The sequence below is a fragment of the Callionymus lyra genome, unplaced genomic scaffold (assembly GCF_982586985.1).
Source record: "Callionymus lyra unplaced genomic scaffold, fCalLyr1.hap1.1 HAP1_SCAFFOLD_672, whole genome shotgun sequence".
Classification (NCBI taxonomy): domain Eukaryota; kingdom Metazoa; phylum Chordata; class Actinopteri; order Syngnathiformes; family Callionymidae; genus Callionymus; species Callionymus lyra.
This window is the reverse complement of record NW_028258893.1, coordinates 1-7500: the sequence shown is the minus strand read 5'-3', so window position 1 is coordinate 7500 and position 7500 is coordinate 1. Positions and strand designations below refer to the sequence as shown.

The 7500-nt window shown below is 61.3% G+C and overlaps 1 non-coding gene across 1 annotated transcript; it reads left to right on the top strand.

Annotated features, from left to right (window-relative positions):
* Positions 1 to 2800: 2800 nt before the first annotated feature.
* On the top strand, positions 2801 to 2919 carry LOC148057754 (5S ribosomal RNA). Its single transcript, XR_015710437.1, has one exon. It is a non-coding gene; the product is annotated as a 5S ribosomal RNA (ribosomal RNA).
* Positions 2920 to 7500: the final 4581 nt, after the last annotated feature.

The window sequence follows — 7500 nt, the reverse complement described above, 5'->3', positions numbered from 1 at the left end:
TTAAACACTTTGCTCTTTTTTTCCCCTCTCCCAACCAGGGGGCCTGGGGAGCCTCCTCCTGCGGGGATGGGGAACCAGGGGCCTGGGGAACATTTTCAACACTTTGGGGCATTTTTAAACACTTTGCTCTTTTTTTTTCCCTCTCCCAACCAGGGGGCCTGGGGAGCCTCCTCCTGCGGGGATGGGGAACCAGGGGCCTGGGGAACATTTTCAACACTTTGGGGCATTTTTAAACACTTTGCTCTTTATCCCCCTCTCCCAACCAGGGGGCCTGGGGAGCCTCCTCCTGCGGGGATGGGGAACCAGGGGCCTGGGGAACATTTTCAACACTTTGGGGCATTTTTAAACACTTTGCTCTTTTTCCCCCTCTCCCAACCAGGGGGCCTGGGGAGCCTCCTCCTGCGGGGATGGGGAACCAGGGGCCTGGGGAACATTTTCAACACTTTGGGGCATTTTTAAACACTTTGCTCTTTTTCCCCCTCTCCCAACCAGGGGGCCTGGGGAGCCTCCTCCTGCGGGGATGGGGAACCAGGGGCCTGGGGAACATTTTCAACACTTTGGGGCATTTTTAAACACTTTGCTCTTTTTCCCCCTCTCCCAACCAGGGGGCCTGGGGAGCCTCCTCCTGCGGGGATGGGGAACCAGGGGCCTGGGGAACATTTTCAACACTTTGGGGCATTTTTAAACACTTTGCTCTTTTTCCCCCTCTCCCAACCAGGGGGCCTTGGGAGCCTCCTCCTGCGGGGATGGGGAACCAGGGGCCTGGGGAACATTTTCAACACTTTGGGGCATTTTTAAACACTTTGCTCTTTTTCCCCCTCTCCCAACCAGGGGGCCTGGGGAGCCTCCTCCTGAGGGGATGGGGAGCCAGGGGCCTGGGGAACATTTTCAACACTTTGGGGCATTTTTAAACACTTTGGTCTTTTTCCCCCTCTCCCAACCAGGGGGCCTGGGGAGCCTCCTCCTGCGGGGATGGGGAACCAGGGGCCTGGGGAACATTTTCAACACTTTGGGGCATTTTTAAACACTTTGCTCTTTTTCCCCCTCTCCCAACCAGGGGCCTGGGGAGCCTCCTCCTGCGGGCATGGAGAACCAGGGGGCCTGGGGAGCCTCCTCCTGCGGGGATGGGGAACCAGGGGCCTGGGGGGCCTCCTCCTGCGGGGATGGAGAACCAGGGGGCCTGGGGAGCCTCCTCCTGCGGGGATGGGGAACCAGGGGGCCTGGGGAGCCTCCTCCTGCGGGCATGGAGAACCAGGGGGCCTGGGGAGCCTCCTCCTGCGGGGATGGGGAACCAGGGGGCCTGGGGAGCCTCCTCCTGCGGGGATGGAGAACCAGGGGGCCTGGGGAGCCTCCTCCTGCGGGGATGGGGAACCAGGGGGCCTGGGGAGCCTCCTCCTGCGGGGATGGAGAACCAGGGGGCCTGGGGAGCCTCCTCCTGCGGTCATGGAGAACCAGGGGGCCTGGGGAGCCTCCTCCTGCGGGCATGGAGAACCAGGGGCCTGGGGAGCCTCCTCCTGCGGGGATGGAGAACCAGGGGGCCTGGGGAGCCTCCTCCTGCGGGCATGGAGAACCAGGGGGCCTGGGGAGCCTCCTCCTGCGGGCATGGAGAACCAGGGGGCCTGGGGAGCCTCCTCCTGCGGGGATGGGGAACCAGGGGCCTGGGGAGCCTCCTCCTGCGGGGATGGAGAACCAAGGGGCCTGGGGAGCCTCCTCCTGCGGGCATGGAGAACATGGGGGCCTGGGGAGCCTCCTCCTGCGGGCATGGAGAACCAGGGGGCCTGGGGAGCCTCCTCCTGCGGGCATGGAGAACCAGGGGGCCTGGGGAGCCTCCTCCTGCGGGGATGGAGAACCAGGGGCCTGGGGAGCCTCCTCCTGCGGGGATGGAGAACCAAGGGGCCTGGGGAGCCTCCTCCTGCGGGCATGGAGAACATGGGGGTCTGGGGAGCCTCCTCCTGCGGGGATGGAGAACCAGGGGGCCTGGGGAGCCTCCTCCTGCGGGGATGGGGAACCAGGGGGCCTGGGGAGCCTCCTCCTGCGGTGATGGGGAACCATGGGGCCTGGGGAGCCTCCTCCTGCGGGGATGGAGAACCAGGGGGCCTGGGGAGCCTCCTCCTGCGGGGATGGAGAACCAGGGCGCCTGGGGAGCCTACTCCTGCGGGGATGGAGAACCAAGGGGCCTGGGGAGCCTCCTCCTGCGGGCATGGAGAACATGGGGGCCTGGGGAGCCTCCTCCTGCGGGGATGGAGAACCAGGGGGCCTGGGGAGCCTCCTCCTGCGGGGATGGAGAACCAGGGGGCCTGGGGAGCCTCCTCCTACGGGCATGGAGAACCAGGGGGCCTGGGGAGCCTCCTCCTGCGGGGATGGGGAACCAGGGGCCTGGGGAGCCTCCTCCTGCGGGCATGGAGAACCAGGGGGCCTGGGGAGCCTCCTCCTGCGGGGATGGGGAACCAGGGGGCCTGGGGAGCCTCCTCCTGCACCAGGGGGCCTGGGGAGCCTCCTCCTGCGGGGATGGGGAACCAGGGGGCCTGGGGAGCCTCCTCCTGCGGTGATGGGGAACCATGGGGCCTGGGGAGCCTCCTCCTGCGGGGATGGGGAACCAGGGGGCCTGGGGAGCCTCCTCCTGCGGGGATGGGGAACCAGGGGCCTGGGGAGCCTCCTCCTGCACCAGGGGGCTTGGGGAGCCTCCTCCTGCGGGGATGGGGAACCAGGGGGCCTGGGGAGCCTCCTCCTGCGGGGATGGGGAACCAGGGGCCTGGGGAACATTTTCAACACTTTGGGGCATTTCACAAGCGCTTCCCTCGCTTACGGCCACACCACCCTGAATGAGCCCGATCTCGTCTGATCTCGGAAGCCAAGCAGGGTCGGGCCCAGTTAGTACTTGGATGGGAGACCGCCTGGGAATACTGGGTGCTGTAAGCATTTTTTTTTGCCATTATTTGTGGGTAGAAAAGTGAGAAAAGTGACCTAAAATAGAACCGGGACTAGGCGGCAGTTCCCCCCACCAGGCGGCGGCATTTGGGGCATTATTTGTGGGTAAGAAAGTGAGAAAAGTGACCTAAAATAGAACCGGGACTAGGCGGCAGTTCCCCCCACCAGGCGGCGGCATTTGGGGCATTATTTGTGGGTAAGAAAGTGAGAAAAGTGACCTAAAATAGAACCGGGACTAGGCGGCAGTTCCCCCCACCAGGCGGCGGCATTTGGGGCATTATTTGTGGGTCAGAAAGTGAGAAAAGTGACCTAAAATAGAACCGGGACTAGGCGGCAGTTCCCCCCACCAGGCGGCGGCATTTGGGGCATTATTTGTGGGTCAGAAAGTGAGAAAAGTGACCTAAAATAGAACCGGGACTAGGCGGCAGTTCCCCCCACCAGGCGGCGGCATTTGGGGCATTATTTGTGGGTAAGAAAGTGAGAAAAGTGACCTAAAATAGAACCGGGACTAGGCGGCAGTTCCCCCCACCAGGCGGCGGCATTTGGGGCATTATTTGTGGGTCAGAAAGTGAGAAAAGTGACCTAAAATAGAACCGGGACTAGGCGGCAGTTCCCCCCACCAGGCGGCGGCATTTGGGGCATTATTTGTGGGTAAGAAAGTGAGAAAAGTGACCTAAAATAGAACCGGGACTAGGCGGCAGTTCCCCCCACCAGGCGGCGGCATTTGGGGCATTATTTGTGGGTCAGAAAGTGAGAAAAGTGACCTAAAATAGAACCGGGACTAGGCGGCAGTTCCCCCCACCAGGCGGCGGCATTTGGGGCATTATTTGTGGGTCAGAAAGTGAGAAAAGTGACCTAAAATAGAACCGGGACTAGGCGGCAGTTCCCCCCACCAGGCGGCGGCATTTGGGGCATTATTTGTGGGTCAGAAAGTGAGAAAAGTGACCTAAAATAGAACCGGGACTAGGCGGCAGTTCCCCCCACCAGGCGGCGGCATTTGGGGCATTATTTGTGGGTCAGAAAGTGAGAAAAGTGACCTAAAATAGAACCGGGACTAGGCGGCAGTTCCCCCCACCAGGCGGCGGCATTTGGGGCATTATTTGTGGGTCAGAAAGTGAGAAAAGTGACCTAAAATAGAACCGGGACTAGGCGGCAGTTCCCCCACCAGGCGGCGGCATTTGGGGACCCGTAGTGTGGGCAGAAAACTCACCAAAGTGACTTAAAATAGAACCGGTGCAGGCGGCATGTTCCCCCACCAGATGGCGGCATTTGGGGACCCGTAGTGTGGGCAGAAAACTCACCAAAGTGACTTAAAATAGAACCGGTGCAGGCGGCATGTTCCCCCACCAGATGGCGGCATTTGGGGACCCGTAGTGTGGGTAGAAAACTCACCAAAGTGACTTAAAATAGAACCGGTGCAGGCGGCATGTTCCCCCACCAGATGGCGGCATTTGGGGACCCGTAGTGTGGGTAGAAAACTCACCAAAGTGACTTAAAATAGAACCGGTGCAGGCGGCATGTTCCCCCACCAGATGGCGGCATTTGGGGACCCGTAGTGTGGGCAGAAAACTCACCAAAGTGACTTAAAATAGAACCGGTGCAGGCGGCATGTTCCCCCACCAGATGGCGGCATTTGGGGACCCGTAGTGTGGGTAGAAAACTCACCAAAGTGACTTAAAATAGAACCGGTGCAGGCGGCATGTTCCCCCACCAGATGGCGGCATTTGGGGACCCGTAGTGTGGGTAGAAAACTCACCAAAGTGACTTAAAATAGAACCGGTGCAGGCGGCATGTTCCCCCACCAGATGGCGGCATTTGGGGACCCGTAGTGTGGGCAGAAAACTCACCAAAGTGACTTAAAATAGAACCGGTGCAGGCGGCATGTTCCCCCACCAGATGGCGGCATTTGGGGACCTGCAGTGTGGGTAGAAAACTCACCAAAGTGTCCTAAAATAGAACCGGGACCAGGGGGCCTCTTCCCCCACCAGGTGGCGGGCTTGGGGGGCTTGGTTTCCGGGTAGAAAACTCACCAAAGTGTCCTAAAATAGAACCGGGACCAGGGGGCATGTTCCCCCACCAGGCGGCGGGCTTGGGGGGCTTGGTTTGCGGGTAGAAAACTCACCAAAGTGTCCTAAAATAGAACCAGGACCAGGGGGCATGTTCCCCCACCAGGCGGCGGGCTTGGGGGGCTTGGTTTGCGGGTAGAAAACTCACCAAAGTGTCCTAAAATAGAACCGGGACCAGGGGGCCTCTTCCCCCACCAGGCGGCGGGCTTGGGGGGCTTGGTTTGCGGGTAGAAAACTCACCAAAGTGACCTAAAATAGAACCGGGCTAGGCGGCATGTTCCCCCACCAGGCGGCGGGCTTGGGGGGCTTGGTTTGCGGGTAGAAAACTCACCAAAGTGTCCTAAAATAGAACCGGGACCAGGGGGCATGTTCCCCCACCAGGCGGCGGGCTTGGGGGGCTTGGTTTGCGGGTAGAAAACTCACCAAAGTGTCCTAAAATAGAACCGGGACCAGGGGGCATCTTCCCCCACCAGGCGGCGGGCTTGGGGGGCTTGGTTTGCGGGTAGAAAACTCACCAAAGTGTCCTAAAATAGAACCGGGACCAGGGGGCCTCTTCCCCCACCAGGCGGCGGGCTTGGGGGGCTTGGTTTGCGGGTAGAAAACTCACCAAAGTGACCTAAAATAGAACCGGGCCAGGCGGCATGCTCCCCCACCAGGCGGCGGGCTTGGGGGGCTTGGTTTGCGGGTAGAAAACTCACCAAAGTATCGGCAAAATAGAACCAGGGAAGGGGGGGATGTCGGTCACAAGGTGCCCGAGTCAGAGAACCAGGAAAACGGACATAAATCCAGAAAACCTCGGTGTCTGACTGCTCCTCAAAAAGTGGTCTTTTTGATGTCACGAGCGCAACCACCTAGAGGTTAATGGGGAGGGATGGTGTGAGCGCAAACGGATTTTTCCTAAGTGTGACTGCTCCTCAAAAAGTGGTCTTTTTGATGTCACGAGCGCAACCACCTAGAGGTTAATGGGGAGGGATGGTGTGAGCGCAAACGGATTTTTCCTAAGTGTGACTGCTCCTCAAAAAGTGGTCTTTTTGATGTCACGAGCGCAACCACCTAGAGGTTAATAGGGAGCGAGTACAACAGGGGAGGAGTGAATGGGCTCGGACTGTGGCCGAGCCTGGTGCCTCAAAATCGGACAAGGTTGGACTGGAAGCCCGCTGAGAACTCTGGTTCTTTTGCCAGACGAAACGAATTTTTCCGAGTGTGACTGCTCTGCAAAAAAGTGGTCTTTTTGATGTCACGAGCGCAACCACCTAGAGGTTAATGGGGAGGGAGTGGAAAAAACGACAAAGTGTTGAGCTCCGGACCGGGATGGCGGGCGACTCGAGCGGTCATGCCCGACTTTGAGACACTTTGTCGCGGTCATGCGAGCGACCTCCACTGCTCCCGGAGGTGCCCCGGACCGGGTTGGCGGGTGACTCGAGCGGTCCTGCCCGACTTTGAGACACTTTGTCGCGGTCATGCGGGCGTCCTCCGCCGGTCCCCGGAGGTGCCCCCGGACCGGGTTGGCGGGTGACTCGAGCGGTCATGCCCGACTTTGAGACACTTTGTCGCGGTCATGCGGGCGTCCTCCGCCGGTCCCTGGAGGTGCCCCGGACCGGGGTGGCGGGGGACTCGAGCGGTCGTGCCCGACTTTGAGACACTTTGTCGCGGTCATGCGGGCGTCCTCCGCCGGTCCCTGGAGGTGCCCCGGACCGGGTTGGCGGGTGACTCGAGCGGTCGTGCCCGACTTTGAGACACTTTGTCGCGGTCATGCGGGCGTCCTCCGCCGGTCCCCGGAGGTGCCCCGGACCGGGTTGGCGGGTGACTCGAGCGGTCATGCCCGACTTTGAGACACTTTGTCGCGGTCATGCGGGCCTCCTCCGCCGGTCCCTGGAGGTGCCCCGGACTGGGTTGGCGGGTGACTCGAACGGTCATGCCCGACTTTGAGACACTTTGTCGCGGTCATGCGGGCGTCCTCCGCCGGTCCCTGGAGGTGCCCCGGACCGGGTTGGCGGGTGACTCGAGCGGTCATGCCCGACTTTGAGACACTTTGTCGCGGTCATGCGGGCCTCCTCCGCCGGTCCCTGGAGGTGCCCCGGACCGGGTTGGCGGGTGACTCGAACGGTCATGCCCGACTTTGAGACACTTGTCGCGGTCATGCGGGCGTCCTCCGCCGGTCCCTGGAGGTGTCCCGGACCGGGTTGGCGGGTGACTCGAGCGGTCGTGCCCGACTTTGAGACACTTGTCGCGGTCATGCGGGCATCCTCCGCCGGTCCCTGGAGGTGCCCCGGACCGGGTTGGCGGGTGACTCGAGCGGTCGTGCCCGACTTTGAGACACTTTGTCGCGGTCATGCGGGCGTCCTCCGCCGGTCCCTGGAGGTGCCCCGGACCGGGTTGGCGGGTGACTCGAGCGGTCGTGCCCGACTTTGAGACACTTTGTCGCGGTCATGCGGGCGTCCTCCGCCGGTCCCTGGAGGTGCCCCGGACCGGGTGGCGGGTGACTCGAGCGGTCGTGCCCGACTTT